The 16,661-nt window shown below is 44.3% G+C and overlaps 1 long non-coding RNA gene across 1 annotated transcript; it reads right to left on the bottom strand.

The window, feature by feature from the left end:
* Positions 1 to 730: 730 nt before the first annotated feature.
* Positions 731 to 10,986, bottom strand: LOC116978746. The gene is made up of 3 exons (XR_004413537.1): positions 10,932 to 10,986; positions 6,503 to 6,510; positions 731 to 743 (listed from the first exon to the last, which is right to left on the bottom strand). It is a non-coding gene; the product is annotated as an uncharacterized LOC116978746 (long non-coding RNA).
* Positions 10,987 to 16,661: the final 5,675 nt, after the last annotated feature.

A 16,661-nucleotide genomic window follows, 5' to 3' on the forward strand; every position in this document is an offset into this window, starting at 1 on the left:
ACGAAATTAATTCCAGAAACACCTTCATATATCCTTTTCCACTTCTAAATAGAAACAAATCCTATTGTTGTACCGACAGGTTTTGTCAAAGTTCATGCCCATTTCCCCAATTAAAATGTCATCTTCAGGAATGCAGAATGAGAAAACTGTCAGTGGAAAGGGCTAACCGCTTTGCACATACATACTGGCACTATTTCGAGCAATGGACTGTGAGTTTGACATTAAAATAAATTTGTTATTTTTCTCTCCTTTTGACTTTTAAAAGCTCACACAAAGTCTGGATGAAAAAGAAAGCAATTCCTAACTGTTACAGAATTCAGACACTTTTTAAAGGATTCATTGATTTAGAATCGGGCACCGGAACTAATTTAGTTTCTCAAGGCTCTCTTATCTCGAATTCTTCACTGCACAGTCAAAACTTCTATTGGTTAATATATGAGGTGCCGATATCTACAATGAAAACCTTAATCTTTGGTCCTTGGTTCAAAATTATTTCTAATAGTCGGTTTACAAATTTAGGGAAATGAACTAACAGACAGTGTGAAAAATATACATCTTCTAGATGCGCTGGGATGCATCCTGAGTGATGTGACCTGGGGTTATTGGGTGTTTCCGGTCTCACAACATCAGACACCATCGCCCAGGCGACCCAGCCGGGATTGATCAGGCTCCGACTTGCATCCCAGCAGCAACCAACCGCCCACGGATCAGCCATGGAGGATAGTGCATGGAGGGACTGGGCTCTGTAGGGTGAGTCCTGGCCAGGCTCCTCCTGCGTCTCACCAGGTTCAAGGCCTGTGCGCTGCACCTCTTTCTCATTCTCCGAGCATTTCATTCTTGCCTGATAGATTTTTAGGCCGTGGTAGATCATTAGGCCTTTCCATAGCTTTGTTGGGTGTCTTTTGCACGAAAGACACAGACTGGGGTGCTAACCCAGCCTGGCCCGGCTGTCGTCTTTCCGTGCTGTCAACTGTCTCTCCAGTAGTCACCAAACTGTTCTTGGTTGTCACCCAGTCTATTCCTAGGTGCCAATGGCTGAGCCAAACTTCAGTGTGAAAAATATATACCTTCTAGATGCGCTGGGACGCATCCTCCGTGATGTGATAGGCTAAGTACCTCCCATCTCGAGAGTTACAGACACTTTTTAAAGACTTGATCTCATTCAGGCAATCAGCCAGTCAAATATTCACCTGCATTTTCATATAAACGGAATTTAATTATCTATCAAACCAGCTGTCAAATTCCTAAATATTATAGATGCCCATAATTTCTTCTAACTTCGGACAGAAGAATTCAGCAGTCATACCCCTCAACATGCGTTTCATCCTGTCTAAACACATAATGTATTAGCTTACTAACATAAATCCTGTCTTTACTCCTTTGTGTTGTGCTGTCTATCCCACTATTCTTTCTGACTTTAGGATCACAGCTTCAGTCCAATCCATCTTTCTCTCATTTAACTTAGTTTAGTTTAGACATACAGCATGGAAACAGGGCCCTATGGCCCACCGAGTCCATGCCGACCAACGCACACCCATACATCTATTCTACACACCAGAGAAAATGTACAGAAACCAATGAACCTACAATCCTTCAGGTCTTTGGGATGTGCGAAGAAATCCATGCGGTCACAGGGAGTACGAATAAACTTCAAACAGACAATACCTGTAGTCAGGATAGAACCTGGGTCTCTGGTGCTGTAAGGCAGCAACACTACCACTGTGCCACTGTGCCACCCTCACTTATTTTAACATTTTGAAGCTTTCTATCAAGCTCACAAGTTATCTGGAAACCCAGCATAAGTAACCATGTCCCTCTTTTCATGATATCTATGTCAATGTCCAGTTCACATTACAGATTTTGCAGGTAGAGAATTTTCACCAGTCAGCCAAAGTCGTTTGGTTTACAGAAAATTTATGGTTGGTATCTGAACAATACTCAGCTAAGTGATGTTGCAGGTCAACCATATGTCCACTCAACAGGATGCCCTTCTGACTCCACTGAGAATTATTTTTTCAATCTACTATAATTTCAGATCAAGTAGAAACATCTTTATTGGATTGATCTTTTGCCAGACAGATTGAGAAAGCGATAAGGTTGTTTCATCCTGCGGATGTCATTCGCACATTACCTCTTTGATTGTTCAAAGCACAGTATTTTCATTTAAATTTATAAATTAAGTAATACATCTACACAAATACACAGACTTCTGCTATCATTTTTTGATCAAGATTAAAAGGCATATGATCAGTTGTGTATGGGACAAGAATTATCTTGTAATTCCTTTTATTCTATTACCAGAATAAGCATATTTAGTGAGTTTAATAATGTTTAATTACTGTTTTTTATTGCATTGTTGTGCCTAGAACAGACTGGTTTATCATGTTTGATTAATGTATAGTATGTCCTGTAGAGGGCGCTCCTTGTTTTTCTGGCTGTAAAAACATGGAGTCAGAGTGAAAAGCATAGAGCTAGCTGTGGAGTCACACGGTTTTCTTACCGTGTTGGACCGTGTTTTACCATGTTTTATCCTTTCTGACCGTGCATGTAAGTTTTGGACATGTTTGGAAATAATTCAGTGTTTGTTTAACTTAACCACGGAGTCAAGTGGATCACTGGAATTACGGTACATCGGTACGACTCGCGTAGGCTGTGATTAGCAGCTAGTTCATTCTGCCGTAACAAGTTGCTTCTGACATCATTATTCCTGTATGGTCATCTTATTTCCACTGACTTGGTGGCCATCAAGTCCAAAGTATCCCTTTGTTTATTTAAGGTCACGGTTACCATGGTGATAGTATGGGGTAAGTCCCAGTATCTCCAATTATCACAGGATCCTTCTGGTATCTCTTATGTCATACTCCATTGCACAAATCAGCTCTGACATTAAAAATGCACGGAGTCTCTTTGCCCTATAACTTGCTCCATAATAAAATATGCAAGTTAAGCCTTTAGACTGTGCCCCTAGGGTCTGATCACCTCAAGGCTAAATCATGCATATCTTCAACTGGCAACACAGTAGGAAACTGCCAGCATCAGCCTTTCCATGTCCAGTTTGTTGCAGACTTCATGTGTATGTGTTCAAATGCAAAGACCAAGACAAGTCGCAGAGAGGTACTTAAGGTGGAGATTGATAAGTTCTTGATTAGTAAGATGTCACGGGTTATGGGGAGAAGGCAGGAGAATTGGGTTGAGAGGGAAAGATAAATCAGACATGATTGATTGGTGGAGTAGGCTTGATGGGGCGAATGGCCTAATTGTGCTCCTACAACTTATGAACGTGAACTTATCCACCTGGCCCCACAGCTTTGCACTAGAGCTGGTTGGTAGCCCATTTCTTTGAATGGGATGGTTGGCCCAGTGGTAATAGGGAAATGCTTATCTTACGTTATCAAACATTCCAAATTACTTGTTAGTGTTTGAATGTGTTTTACTTAAATTAATTTTTTTAATCTTCTGTATTTGTTTTAGTTTCTTAAAATACATTCAAATAGTTTTTGAATGTCTCAATGCCGGAAATGCCTTCAAAGGCTTTGACAGAGGTGGGATCTCAAAAGGCATCAGGACATTCTGGAGGAGGAACATCAGGGCATAATATCTGAGACATAGCTATGGCTTACTTCCTCACTCTAAGACTGGGAGGCCAAGGGCAATGCAAAAACACCCATGCAAGTTAACACATGATGAGCGTTTGAAGGCAATGGGCCTCTACTTGCTGGAGTTTAGAAGGATGAGGGGGTACCTCATTGAAACTTACCAAATAGTGAAAATCCTGGATAGGGTGGATGTGGATAGAATGTTTCCACTAGTGGGAGAATCTATGACCAGAGGTCAAAGCCTCAGAATTAGAGGATGTTATTTTAGGAAGGAGATGAGGAGGAATTTCTTTAGTCAGAAGGTGGTGAATCTGTGGAATTCATTGCCACATACAACTGTGGAGGCCATCAATGAATATTTTCAAGCCAGAGATAGATACAGTAGATTCTTCATTAATACAGCTGTCAGAGGTTACGGGGAGAAGGCAGGAGAATGGGGTTAGGAGGGAGAGATAGATCAGCCATGATTGAATGGCAGAGTTGACTTGATGGGCCGAATGGCATAATTCTGCTTCTATCACTTATGACGTTATGACATTATGAAGTTAGTATGGACATGAAGATAAATCCCAGCAGCAGAGAAATTCCAGAATGATTCTGTCCAGGTAATAGCCGACACTAAAGATGCATTGAATATCCCAAAAAGGTACAAGATTTATCACCCTGAAGACTGACATATACAAGTTCTTTAATAATAATACACCAGTCAGTCACTTGTCACAGTGCACAGCAAGAAGTCAAGACCTGTTTAATCTTGGGAAGAATTACCTTTGTGATGTAAAATAATTCACTGATAGCAGATACAAAAGTAGGAAGTGTCAAAAACGACACCAAAAATGTCATGAAGACTAAAAGTTAATGGTCTTAAAATGTAACAAAATGTGCAATTGTAACACGAGAAAACTCAAATTACAAAAATAATAAGTAAAAGCATTCATTCAGAATCATCAAAGATAAATAATGCAGGGGTGCAAAGCAGAATAGCTGAACCAGTAATCCAGGATCCAGACTTAAATAAATAGAAGCTTGTTTCAATTGCACAAAGGAAGTATGAGTATTTAAATTGTCAAAACAAAAATCTTGTGTTGTCATTGCAAAGCCATTGAATTGCCAAATGTTTGAAGTAAACCAGTAGAACCTCCTTGATATAGTCAAAATGAAACTCTTATAACCATATAACCATATAACAATGACAGCACGGAAACAGGCCATCTCCGCCCTTCTAGCCCGCGCCGAACACTTACTCTCACCTAGTTCCATCTACCTGCACTCAGACCATAACCCTCCATTCCTTTCCCGTCCATATACCTATCCAATTTATTTTTAAATGATAAAAACGAACCTGCCTTCACCACTTCCACTGGAAGCTCAGTCCACACAGCTGCCACTCTCTGAGTAAAGAAGTTCCGCCTCATGTTGCCCCTAAACATTTCTCCCTTAATTCTCAAATCATGTCCTCTTGTTTGAATCTTCCCTATTTTCAATGGAAAAAGCTTATCCAGGTCAACTCTGTCTATCCCTCACATGATTTCAAAGACGTCTATCAAGTCCCCCCTTAACCTTCTGCGCTCCAAAGAATAAAGACCTTTCTCTGTAACTTAGGTGCTGAAACCCAGGCAACATTCTAGTACATCTCCTCTGTACTCTCTCTATTTTGTTGACATCTTTCCTATAATTTGGCGACCAAAATTGTACACCATACTCCAGAATTGGCCTCACCAATACCCTGTACAATTTTAACATTACATCCCAACTTCTATACTCAATGCTCTGATTTATAAAGGCCAGCACACCAAAGGCTTTCTTTACCACCCTATCTACATGAGATTCCACCTTCAGGGAACTATGCACAGTTATTCCTAGATCCCTCTGTTCAACTGCATTCCTCAATTCACTACCATTTAACATGAACATCCTATTTTGTTTTGTCCTGCCAAGATGTAGCACCTCACACTTATCAGCATTAAACTCCATCTGCCATCTTTCAACCCACTCTTCCAAATGGCCTAAATCTCTCTGTAGACTTTGAAAATCTACTTCATTATCCACAACACCACCTATTTTAGTATCATCTGCATACTTACTAATCCAATTTACCACACCATCATCCAGATCATTGATGTATATGACAAACAACAGTGGACCCAACACAGATCCCTGAGGCACCCCACTAGTCACTGACCTCCAATCTGACAAACAGTTATCCACAATTACTCTCTGGTATCTCCCATTCAGCCACTGTTGAATCAATCTTGCTACTCCACTATTAATACCCAACAATTGACCTTCTTATCCAACCTTCCATGTGGAACCTTGTCAAAGGCCTAACTGAAGTCCATATAGACAATATCCACTGCTTTACCCTCATCAATTTCCCGAGTAACCTCTTCAAAAAATTCAAGAAGATTAGTCAAACATGACCTTCCAGGCACAAATCCATGTTGACTGTTCCTAATCAGACCCTGTTTATCCAGATGATTATATATATTATCTCTAAGTATCCTTTCCATTAATTTGCCCACCACTGATGTCAAACTAACAGGTCTATAATTGCTAGGTTTACTCTTAGAACCCTTTTTAAATAATGGAACAACATGCGCAGTACGCCAATCCTCCGGCTCCATTCCCGTTTCTAATTATATTTGAAATAGTTCTGTCATAGCCCCTGCTATTTCTACACTAACTTCCCTCAATGTCCTAGAGAATATCCTGTCAGGACCTGGAGACTTATCCACTTTTATATTTTTCAAAAGTGTCAGTATTTCCTCTTCTTTGATCCTCATAGTTTCCATAGCTACCCTACTCCTTTCCCTTACCTCATTTTCCTCCATAGCCTCCCTAGACGAGCCCTCTAATCTATCCTGCCAAAGCACTGCTGTAATATCTTCCCTGACAAGCAATGCAACACCTCCACCTCTTGCCCCTCCAATTCTATCACACTTGAAGCAACGAAATCCTGGAATATTTAGTTTCCAATCACAGCCATCACTAATCGCCACAACATCATACTTCCAGGTGTCAAACCAGGCTCTAAGCTTGTCCACCTTTCTTACAATGCTCCTAGCATTAAAATATACACATTTAAGAAACCCACCACCTCTTATTCTCCGTTTATTTTATTTTTCTTCTTTCTCCCCTACATATTGTGTCTGAGTGCTTCCCTTCTCTGCCTCCTGCCTCACACACTGTCCACTAGCTTTCTCTATTTGAGTCTCTCACCCCAACCGTTCTAGTTTAAATTCTCCCCAGTAGCCTTTGCAAATCTCCCCGCCAGGATATTGGTTCCCCTCGGGTTCAAGTGCAACCCGTCCTTTTTGTACAGGTCACACCTTCCCCAAAAGAGGTCCCAATGATCCAGAAACTTGAATCCCTGCCCTCTGCACCAGTCCCTCAGCCACGCATTTATCCTCCACCTCACTCCATTCCTACTCTCACTGTCGTGTGGCACAGGCAGTAATCCTGAGATTGTTACTTTTGTGGTCCTTCTCCTTAACTCTCTTCCTAACTTCCTAAATTCTCCTTTCTGGACCTCTTCGCTTTTTCTACTATGCCATTGGTACCTATATGTACCACAACCTCAGGCTCTCTCCCTCCCATTTCAGGATATCTTGGACACGTTCAGACACATCCCAGACCCTGGCACCAGGGAGACAAACTACCTTCCGGGTCTCCTCACTGCGTCCACAGAATCGCCTATCTGACTCCCTAACTATAGAGTCCCCTATTACTATTGCTCTCCTCTTCTTTTCCCTACCCTTCTGAACAACAGGGACGGTCTCTGTGACGGAGGCCCAGCCGCTGTCGCTACACCCAGGTAGGCTGTCCCCCCCAACAGTACTCAAACAGGAGTACTTAATACCAAGGTGTACAGCCACCGGGGTACTCTCTAGTCCCTGCCTCTGCCCCTTGCCCCTCCTAATCGTGACCCACTTGTCTGCCTCCCGTGGTCTTGGAGTGACCACCTCTCTATAACTCCTCTCTATGACCTCCTCACTCTCCCTGACCAGACAGAGCTCATCGAGCTGCTGTTCCAGGTTCCTAATACGGTCCTTTAGGAGCCCCATCTCGACGCACCTGGCGCAGATGTGGACGTATGGAAGGCTATCAGACTCCATGACTTCCCACATCTGACATCCAGAACAATAAACTGCCCTGGCACTCATACTCCCCCCTTACCTTAATTAAAGGGGGAGGGCGGGGAATGCAAAAAGGAACTGCAGATGCTGAACCCCGGAACAAAATACAAAGTGCTGGAAGAAATCAGCAGGGCCGGCAGTATCTGGGGTTATTCCCAATCAGCTGCTTCCTCTAGTCCGCTTCCACCAATCAGCGGCTTCCTCTAGACCACTTGTTTTGAAGTGTGATGGAACGTTGCAGAGTGAGCACTTCAACCGCTCCGTTTATAAACTCACCGCCCGGACGCTGCTCCAACCGCTCCTGGGCCTCTGTGGAACAAAACCCCGCACTCGGTTTTTAAACTCACCGCCCGGACGCTGCTTCAACCGCTCCTGGGCCTCTGTGGAACAAAGCCCCACACTCGGTTTTTAAACTCATCGCCCGGAGGCTGCTCCAATCGCTCCAACCGCTCCTGGGCCTCTTGTCCTCCATTTTCTTCTTCCTTTTGACCTGTGATATTCACCTCTTTGTAATACATAAAATCAGTCTTTCTTCCTTTCTAATAAAATATTCACAATTACTGTATCTCTAAACTAAACTAACCCAAGGATCTATCCCTTTGAGATTACTAATTTAGTAATCTCTGCATTATTAATGCATTACAAATGCCCTGTGGAATATTCTGCTCTTCCCAGACTTAGAAATGATGCTATGGATTTGTGATCGAAGGCCTTCATGGCCATTTCCTGATTTTAGCAGGATGCTCTTTGGTCTCATGATATTATTTTGAGACTGTGAGACTGCTATATTATGGCTCACATATCAATGACTGTCATGGATACGGATGTCTTCAAAGTGTTTCGTCCAACAGGCATAGAGTATCTCTGTACCCGATTATTTCATCCCTATTTCTCTCTCTCAATGGATTAGATCCTTGGGTTTAGTTTAATTTAGAGATACGGTGTGGAATCAGGCCATTTGGCCCACCGAGTCCATGCCGACCCCCCTACACCAGCATTATACTACACACTAGGGACAATTTACAATCTTTACCGAAGCCAATTTATCTACAAACCTGTACATCTTTGGAATGTGGGAGGAAACCGGAACACCCAGGTAAAACCCATGCGGTTACAGGGAGAATGCACAAACTCCATACAGACCAAAGATCCTATAGCGAAGCAAGATAGACCACTCCTTCTAAATGCAATGGGCTGACGTGTAGTACGCAACGGAGCGGAACGTGGGCCTTTTTTTCATCCATTTCAGTAACCCGACCCGACCCAACTCGCAGTGTAATCAACGTTGCGGGGTAACAGTTTGTGTTAATAAATTATAATTCTGAAAATGAAGAGAAGATTTTTACGAAATAACTTTTATTTTTACGAGGATGTTTCCATAACCGGCTTCCGTCTCCGCGCTAGTATCTTTGCTATGGGATCTTTAGTGTGGAGACGGAAGCCGGTTACGGAAATGGGGCCGAAAATTACCCATGAATCTGCCCATGGCCGTACTACGTATTTTTCGTCGAGTGATCTATCTTGCTTGCTATGGGATCTTTGATACAGACAGCAACAGTAGTTAGGATTGAAACGTGTCTCTGGCACTGTAAGGCAGCAACTCTACCGCTGCACAATCCCTAAAACAAACAGTTGAATGCTGGGCTATAGATGGTTTTGCAACACTAGTCATGGAGGTCAGTGAGTTTCTGGGATTCCACTAATCTCTCCATGTACCATTTGTCTTTAATATGTAACAGTACAGCACAGGATCAGACCCTTTGACCCACAATGTTTGTGATGAATATGATGCCTAGGTAAACTGATCTTATCTGCCTGAACATGGTACACACCCCTCTATTACCAGCACTTTCATGTGTCTATCTAAACATCTCTTAAATCTTTAGGTTCAAGATTTTCTGCAGGACCAATGTTTTCTTTTAATGTGGGGTAGTTACTTAACCCTGGACACCACTCTGGTTTCACAGAGCAAGGAACTGATCCAAGGGCAAGCATGCCCAACACAACTTGAGACCAGGCTCTGTCCACACATTAGTCCCACTGTCCTATACCAACACAGCATTAACAAAGCACCCAGTGGTATCGAACTGCCATGGTTAAGAGGTTCAGTACATTGCTGTTAGGCCAATCTAAACATGAAAACATAAATTCCAGCAAACGTCAGCAATCTCCATTTTTCAAGAATGAAGAAAAAATATACAATGAATTTAAAAGTCAGTGCCACACAGCACAACCGAATCAATACATTTTTAAACCAATATTGCAGCAACGGTGGATTAATAAATTAATACAATGGGGTGCCTTTGTGTGAAATTATGTTACTGGAACAACATTATTATATTCTACCACCATAGATACAGTTCAAGGCCCAGAAATCCAATAAATGTTTTAAAAAGTACTGTGCAGCAGTAAATTAATAAATTAATGGAAAACCATTCACCAATAAATCAAAAAGTTAAATAGTTAAATGAAAAACCAAGCTGCCATGAATTAATAATAAAACATGAGCGCAACAGAAAATTAATTAATTAATTTTGAGATGGGCTCCAGTGCATTAATTATTAATTCAGCTGCCACAAACAAATAAAAGTAACAATAGTGGGAGGCACCAATAAATTAATAAACAAAGTACAAAGGCATTTCCATCAACTGTACATTTTTATTTGTTCTCAGGGTATACAAGTCTAATATTTATCATTCAGAGCTGGTAATCTTGACTTATTTCTTAACTGGTGCAATTTGAGCTTTGTTGGGGTTAACACAATCATGTGGCTTTCAGGACAGGTTCATGTGGCAGTGGTTGGGGTTAGGTGGAAGGTTTGTTTGCGCTATGTCCTTTTTGTAACATCCAGCCACTTTATGGTTGCCTTTGCTATGATCCGTTTTTTTTATTTCCAGATTTTCTTAACTGGTGGAGCCAGTAGCCAGGGTGATCAGGAATATACTGTATCCTTAGTTTTCAAGAAGCCAGTTCAAGAGACTAATGACAGCAGGGAAGGTGCTGTTCTTGAATATGGTGGTACATTCTTTTAAGCTTTTGTATCTTCTGCCGAAGGGAGAGGGGAGAAGAGGGAATAACTGGGTCGTGAGTGATACTTGATTATGTTGGTTGCTTTTCAGAAGCAGCATGAAGTGTAGATTAACTCAGAAGAGGGGGAGAGGCGGAGCTGGTTTGCGTGACAGATTGCACCGTATCCACAACTCTCCGCAATTTCTTGAAGTCTTGAGCAGGGCAGTTGCGAAACCAAGCTGTGCATCATCTCGCTAGAATGCTTTCTATCAGGTTATGAAGTAATCAGGGTTGTCGACAGGGGCCATGTTTAAAACCTGCATCACAATATGGAAGGGGTGGAATCAGATAATGGCAGAAGCAGTTCTTTCAGCACCCGAAAGCTACTCTTGGGAAGTTTAAAATAGCATAAAGGTATGCTACTATTAACAGAGTTTCCCAATGTAAAGAGTTTTCAATATAATTACTGGTGCAACGTTAAAAATATATATTGATTTGCTTACATTGTGAATTAATGTTCACATAATTTCCACTGTTGGGATCTTCTCAATGGGGAACTGTTTTTAACAGATATGCGAGGATCGCTGATCAGCACCGACTCGATGGGTCGAATGGCCTGTTTCCACACTGTATCTCTAAACTAAACTAAGCTAAACTAAAGTTTGAAAGTATTCAGAGATAAAAGAACAATCTGTATAAGGATTTAAGGATGTCAACAAAATAGAGAGAGTACAGAGGAGATTTACTAGAATGTTGCCTGGGTTTCAGCAACTAAGTTACAGAGAAAGGTTGAACAAGTTAGGGCTTTATTCTTTGGAGCGCAGAAGGTTAAGGGGGGACTTGATAGAGGTTTTTAAAATGATGAGAGGGATAGACAGAGTTGACGTGGAAAAGCTTTTCCCACTGAGAGTAGGGAAGATTCAAACAAGGGGACATGACTTGAGAATTAAGGGACTGAAGTTTAGGGGTAACATGAGGGGGAACTTCTTTACTCAGAGAGTGGTAGCTGTGTGGAATGAGCTTCCAGTGAAGGTGGTGGAGGCAGGTTCGTTTTTATCATTTAAAAATAAACTGGATAGTTATATGGATGGGAAAGGAATGGAGGGTTATGGTCTGAGCGCAGGTATATGGGACTAGGGGAGACTATGTGTTCGGCACGGACTAGAGGGGTCGAGATGGCCTGTTTCCGTGCTGTAATTGTTATATGGTTATAATTAGTGAAATATCTGGCAACTGCAGATGTCAGGAGAGCACAACATAAAGGACAACAAATAATCAGGAGACAGCTTAAAGCAACAAGTTTAGATGATGACAACATATTCTTTACACGTCACAAAACAATCACCTGAGCCTCTCAGATCTCTTATCCCACTGAGACTGATGCAAGATGTTTAAATTATCTCCATATTTTAATCAATAAATTGAAACCTGATGTCTTCCCATTGTCAGAGTAATTATATCATTCCTACGGTAGAATATATATCATATTCCTGATTAGGTTATGATACAGGGAGAAGGCAGGAGGATGAAGTTGAGAGGGAAAAATGGATCAGCCATGATTGAATGGCGGAGTGGACGATGGAATGAATAGCCTAATTCTGCTCCTATCTCTTATGGTATATTTTGTGAATATTTATTATGGTTTATTTAAAAAACTATTCTATTCAGTAAAGTTTATAAAAGACAACAAAATAAAATTTCTTATCATCACCTGTTAGGTCACATATTAGCAGCGCATTTGTTTTGAAAAAAAAATATAGCTCGCGAACAATAATTTTCTATTGGTATGAATTGGAGAGCACCCTTTTTATCTTGTATTGTAGTTACACTCAAGATCATTAGCAGTGCTGAAAACAAACTACAAACTATTTATGAATTAAGAAGCTTCAAATGGGTTTATATTCTAGGCCCGGTCACTCTTCTGACTCTCTCCTTAGGAGCAGTTCATGAAATATTCAGGCAGTGAAAATATTGAGCTTTTTAATGAAAGAGGTTCAATTCCCAAGTCAGTGGGCAAATAAATCAAAGATGAGGATTTCTGAACCTAGCTGAAACCAATTGGGAATAGCATATTTTTTTAAAGTATGCTCATTCTGTGTACCTGACTTTATGTTGTTGCTGTGTTATTGACAAAATAACTGCAGGCAGTAGAGGGGAACACTTACACTTGCAAATGTTAATCATGTTGGTCTTTAATGAATAATGAAACACAGCTAATGTTTATTTTATAAAATTATTTGCATAAATCACTGGCATTGAGCAAAATTTCTAAAACTCGGAATTTTGAAATTCAAACTCTCTCAACCGTTTATTTGTTCCTAAACCACAGTGCTGTATATCTTCTGGAAAATGGTATCATGATGGCCAGACCGTCCTAAGAGCTTTTCTTTAATGTTGCTGTCTTATGACCATGTTTGTACAAGGTGAGAGGCCGAGACCTTGCGCCACAATTCATGAGCATTTTTTGTCAAAGCCAGAGTGAAACATACATCCAGCCAGAAACTGTGGCTGAGATTTCTTCCATCTGATAGTTTGTGCCTGTTTAGCGGATTCAGAAATGACGACTAAGTTTTCTGAACGTTTTTTATTAAACATTCGCTCCTTAGCAAAGTGGTCTCTGCATACACGTCTGATCACAACGGTGGTCAGCAAAACAACTGTGGCGCGAAAACGAAACTGCGCGAAAAGCAGCAGCCCCTCCCGTGTCACGTGACCGCAGCTTCCGAACAGCGGGTTCGATATCTGCCTGCGCCAGCAGTTGCCCAGAATCCACGGTACGCGAAACGCACGGGTAACCGACAGTTCGACCGGAACGCGTAGTCCGAGGTGGTGGGGCGAGCGTAACATTTGGGGCTGGCAGAACAGAACTGGAGAGACGCGACAAACGGGAACGAGGGACGGGCGTAACAGAGGGGACCGGTGAAACATAACCGGGGGTAACAGGTGCAGAGGGCGGTAAAACGGCCGGCGGACGCCCTCTACGCCGCGGAGTGGCCACAGCCACCGGGCTATCCTCGTTGACGTAGGCTGGTTTAAGGCGGCAAACTCAAACATGGAGACAAACTCCTCCCTGCCACCCATGTCCAATGTGAAAGTCGAGGTACCAGTCTCTAACACCTTGTACGGCCCTTCGTATACCAGCTGTAACGGCGAGCGGTGAACATCCCTACGAAGGAAAACATAAGCACAATCCGGGTGAGCCGGGCCTTCAACACCGACTTAAGGTGTCTGTGAAACCTCTCGAAAAACCCATTTGACTCCTGATGATACGCGGTGGTCTGGTGCAGCTTCGTGCCGTACAGCTGCGCCATGCCACACCACAGGGAGGATGTGAACTGGGCCCCACGATTGGTAGTGATATCCGAAGGGACCCCGAAACGAGCGATCCAATTGGAGACAATAGCGCGGGCACAAGCCTCAGCGGAGGTATCGGTTAATGGTATTGCCTCCGCCCACCTGGTGAGCCTATCCACGATAGTGAGTAAGTGCATGGCCCCGCGCAAACACAGCAAGGGACCCACCAGGTCAACGTGGATGTGCAGGAACCTGCCTTCTGGAACAGCGAAATCCTGCACGTGCGGGCACACATGCCTCTGCACTTTGGAAGTCTGACAGGGGATACAAGCGCGGACCCATGCTGCGACCTGCTTTCGTAACCCGTGTCAGACGAACTTGGAAGCAACCATGGCAGAGGTGGCGTGGATGGCCGGGTGAGCTAGGCTGTGGATGGTGTCGAAAATCCGATGCCTCCAGGTAATCGGGACAATTGGGTGGGCTTTACCCATGGAGACATCGCAAATGACTCGCATGCCTGCCGCGCCGCAAGGCACTTCAGTCAGCTTAAGCCCCGAATCAACATTGCGGTAATCCTCCATGCCGGCGTCGGCCCTTTGAGCCGCTGCCAGCTCCGCATAATCCAAACCTAGGTTTAAAACGGAAACCTCAGGGACCGCCAGACGGGAGAGCGCATCGGCCACAACGTTCAGCTTACCCGCCGCATGCCGAATGTCAGACGTGAATTCGGTTATGTAGGCGAGGTGCCGCTGTTGCCTGGCAGACCAGGGGTCGGACACATTATTCAAAGCGAACGTGAGCGGCTTCTGGTCTGTGAATGCGGTAAACGCGTGGCCCTCAAGGAAATAACGGAAATGTTGGATCGCTAGGTAAAGCGCAAGGAGCTCCCGATCAAAAGCGCTGTACTTGATCTCCGGGGCCCGCAGCTGCCTGCTGAAAAATGCCAGTGGTTACCTACCCGCTGCTTGAGGACAGCGTCCACTGTGACGTCCGACGCGTCCACGGTGAGAGCTGTGAGGGCTGATGCCCTCGGGTGTACCAGCATGGTGGCGTTGGCCAGCGCAGTCTTAGCCCCCTCGAAAGCTATACCGGCCTCCCTGGACCACACCAGGTCCTTGGGCTTACCCGCCAGACATTGGGACAATGGCCGCATGATGGCGGCCGCTGACGGGACGAATCAGTGGTAGAAATTGACCATTCCGATGAATTCCTGCAGGCCCTTGATGGATAGTGGTCTCAGGAAACGACGGATTGCGCCGACCTTCTCAGGCAGCGGTTGTGCTCCCTGGCAGGTTACCTTGTGACCTTTAAAGGAGATGGTGCGAAATCTGAACTGGCACTTCGCGGGGTTGATCACCAGCCCATGCTTACGCAGTAATTCAAAGAGCAGGCGTAGGTGCCTAACGTGTTTAGTCTGCAAGCTGCTGGCCAACAGAATATCATCGAGATAGATGAATATGAATGGAAAACCACACCCGACCTGATCCATTAGCCTTTGGAACGCTTGAGCGGCGTTCTACAGCCATTCGAAAAGGCCAAAAGGCATTCTTAGCCATTCGAAAAGGCCGAAAGGGGTGATGGTGGCCGTCTTAGGGACATCGTCGAGATGGGCCGGTATCAGATTATACCCGCGGACCAGGTGGACCTTCGAGGAGAAGGCAGCACCCTCCAAATGGGCCGAGAAATTTTGGATGTTCGGAACTGGGTACCGATCTGCTGTGGTTACTGTGTTTAGATGCCTGTAATCACCGCAAGGTCTCCATCCCCCGGACGCCTTGGGCACCATATGCAGAGGAGAACCACAAGGGCTATCCGGACAATCCCCATGTCTTCCATAAACTGGAACTCGTCTCGTGCGATGCGCAGTTTATCGGGCGAGAGGCAGCGCGCGCGGGCCTGATACTGTGGGCTCTCGGTGGGAATGTGGTGGACCACGCCATGATGGTGCACGGCCCCGTTGAACCAGGGCATGAGCAATTCAGTGAGAAGGGCTGTGAAAGGTTGCTGGATCTCAGCTACCTCATGGAGTTGCTGTTGGGGCGTGAATGTATTAGGCGGCTTGGCAGGGCACAGGTCCGACAACGGAACCATTCGCCCGCCCCGCACATCGACGAGCAGGGAGAACGCGCGCAAGAAGTCAGCCCCCAATATCAGCTGGGCGACGTCAGCAACAGTGAACTTCCACCTATATGGGTGGGGGTCGAAATTTAAGTCCAGGGTCCACGTACCGTAAGTTCGAATGTCGCTCCCGTTAATGGCCGAGATGGCGGGTCCTATCTTAGCGACGCGGGTATCTCGGGCGGTCGGTGGCAGGTGCAGGCTATGGCACCGGAGTCGACCAGGAATCAGTGGATGAAGTGGCGATCACGGACGTAGAGACATTCGTCTGGGTCGATCGCGTTCACCTCTATGGGCAGGAACTTCGACATCTTCGGGCTTCCACACTGTTATGGAGATGGTAGTAACACCACGGTGTCGGCTGTCCACCTCCGGCATTGGCGATGCTTCTTCGACACTGGGTGGATCCTGACCTTCATCCCGCTGTCCTTCACAGTTGCATCCGAGCCGTGGCAGTGGGGTGGGTGAAAGAACAAACGTCCCACCGTCTGTGGGTCCACAGCTCGT

The sequence above is a fragment of the Amblyraja radiata genome, chromosome 11, assembly GCF_010909765.2.
Source record: "Amblyraja radiata isolate CabotCenter1 chromosome 11, sAmbRad1.1.pri, whole genome shotgun sequence".
NCBI classification, from domain to species: domain Eukaryota; kingdom Metazoa; phylum Chordata; class Chondrichthyes; order Rajiformes; family Rajidae; genus Amblyraja; species Amblyraja radiata.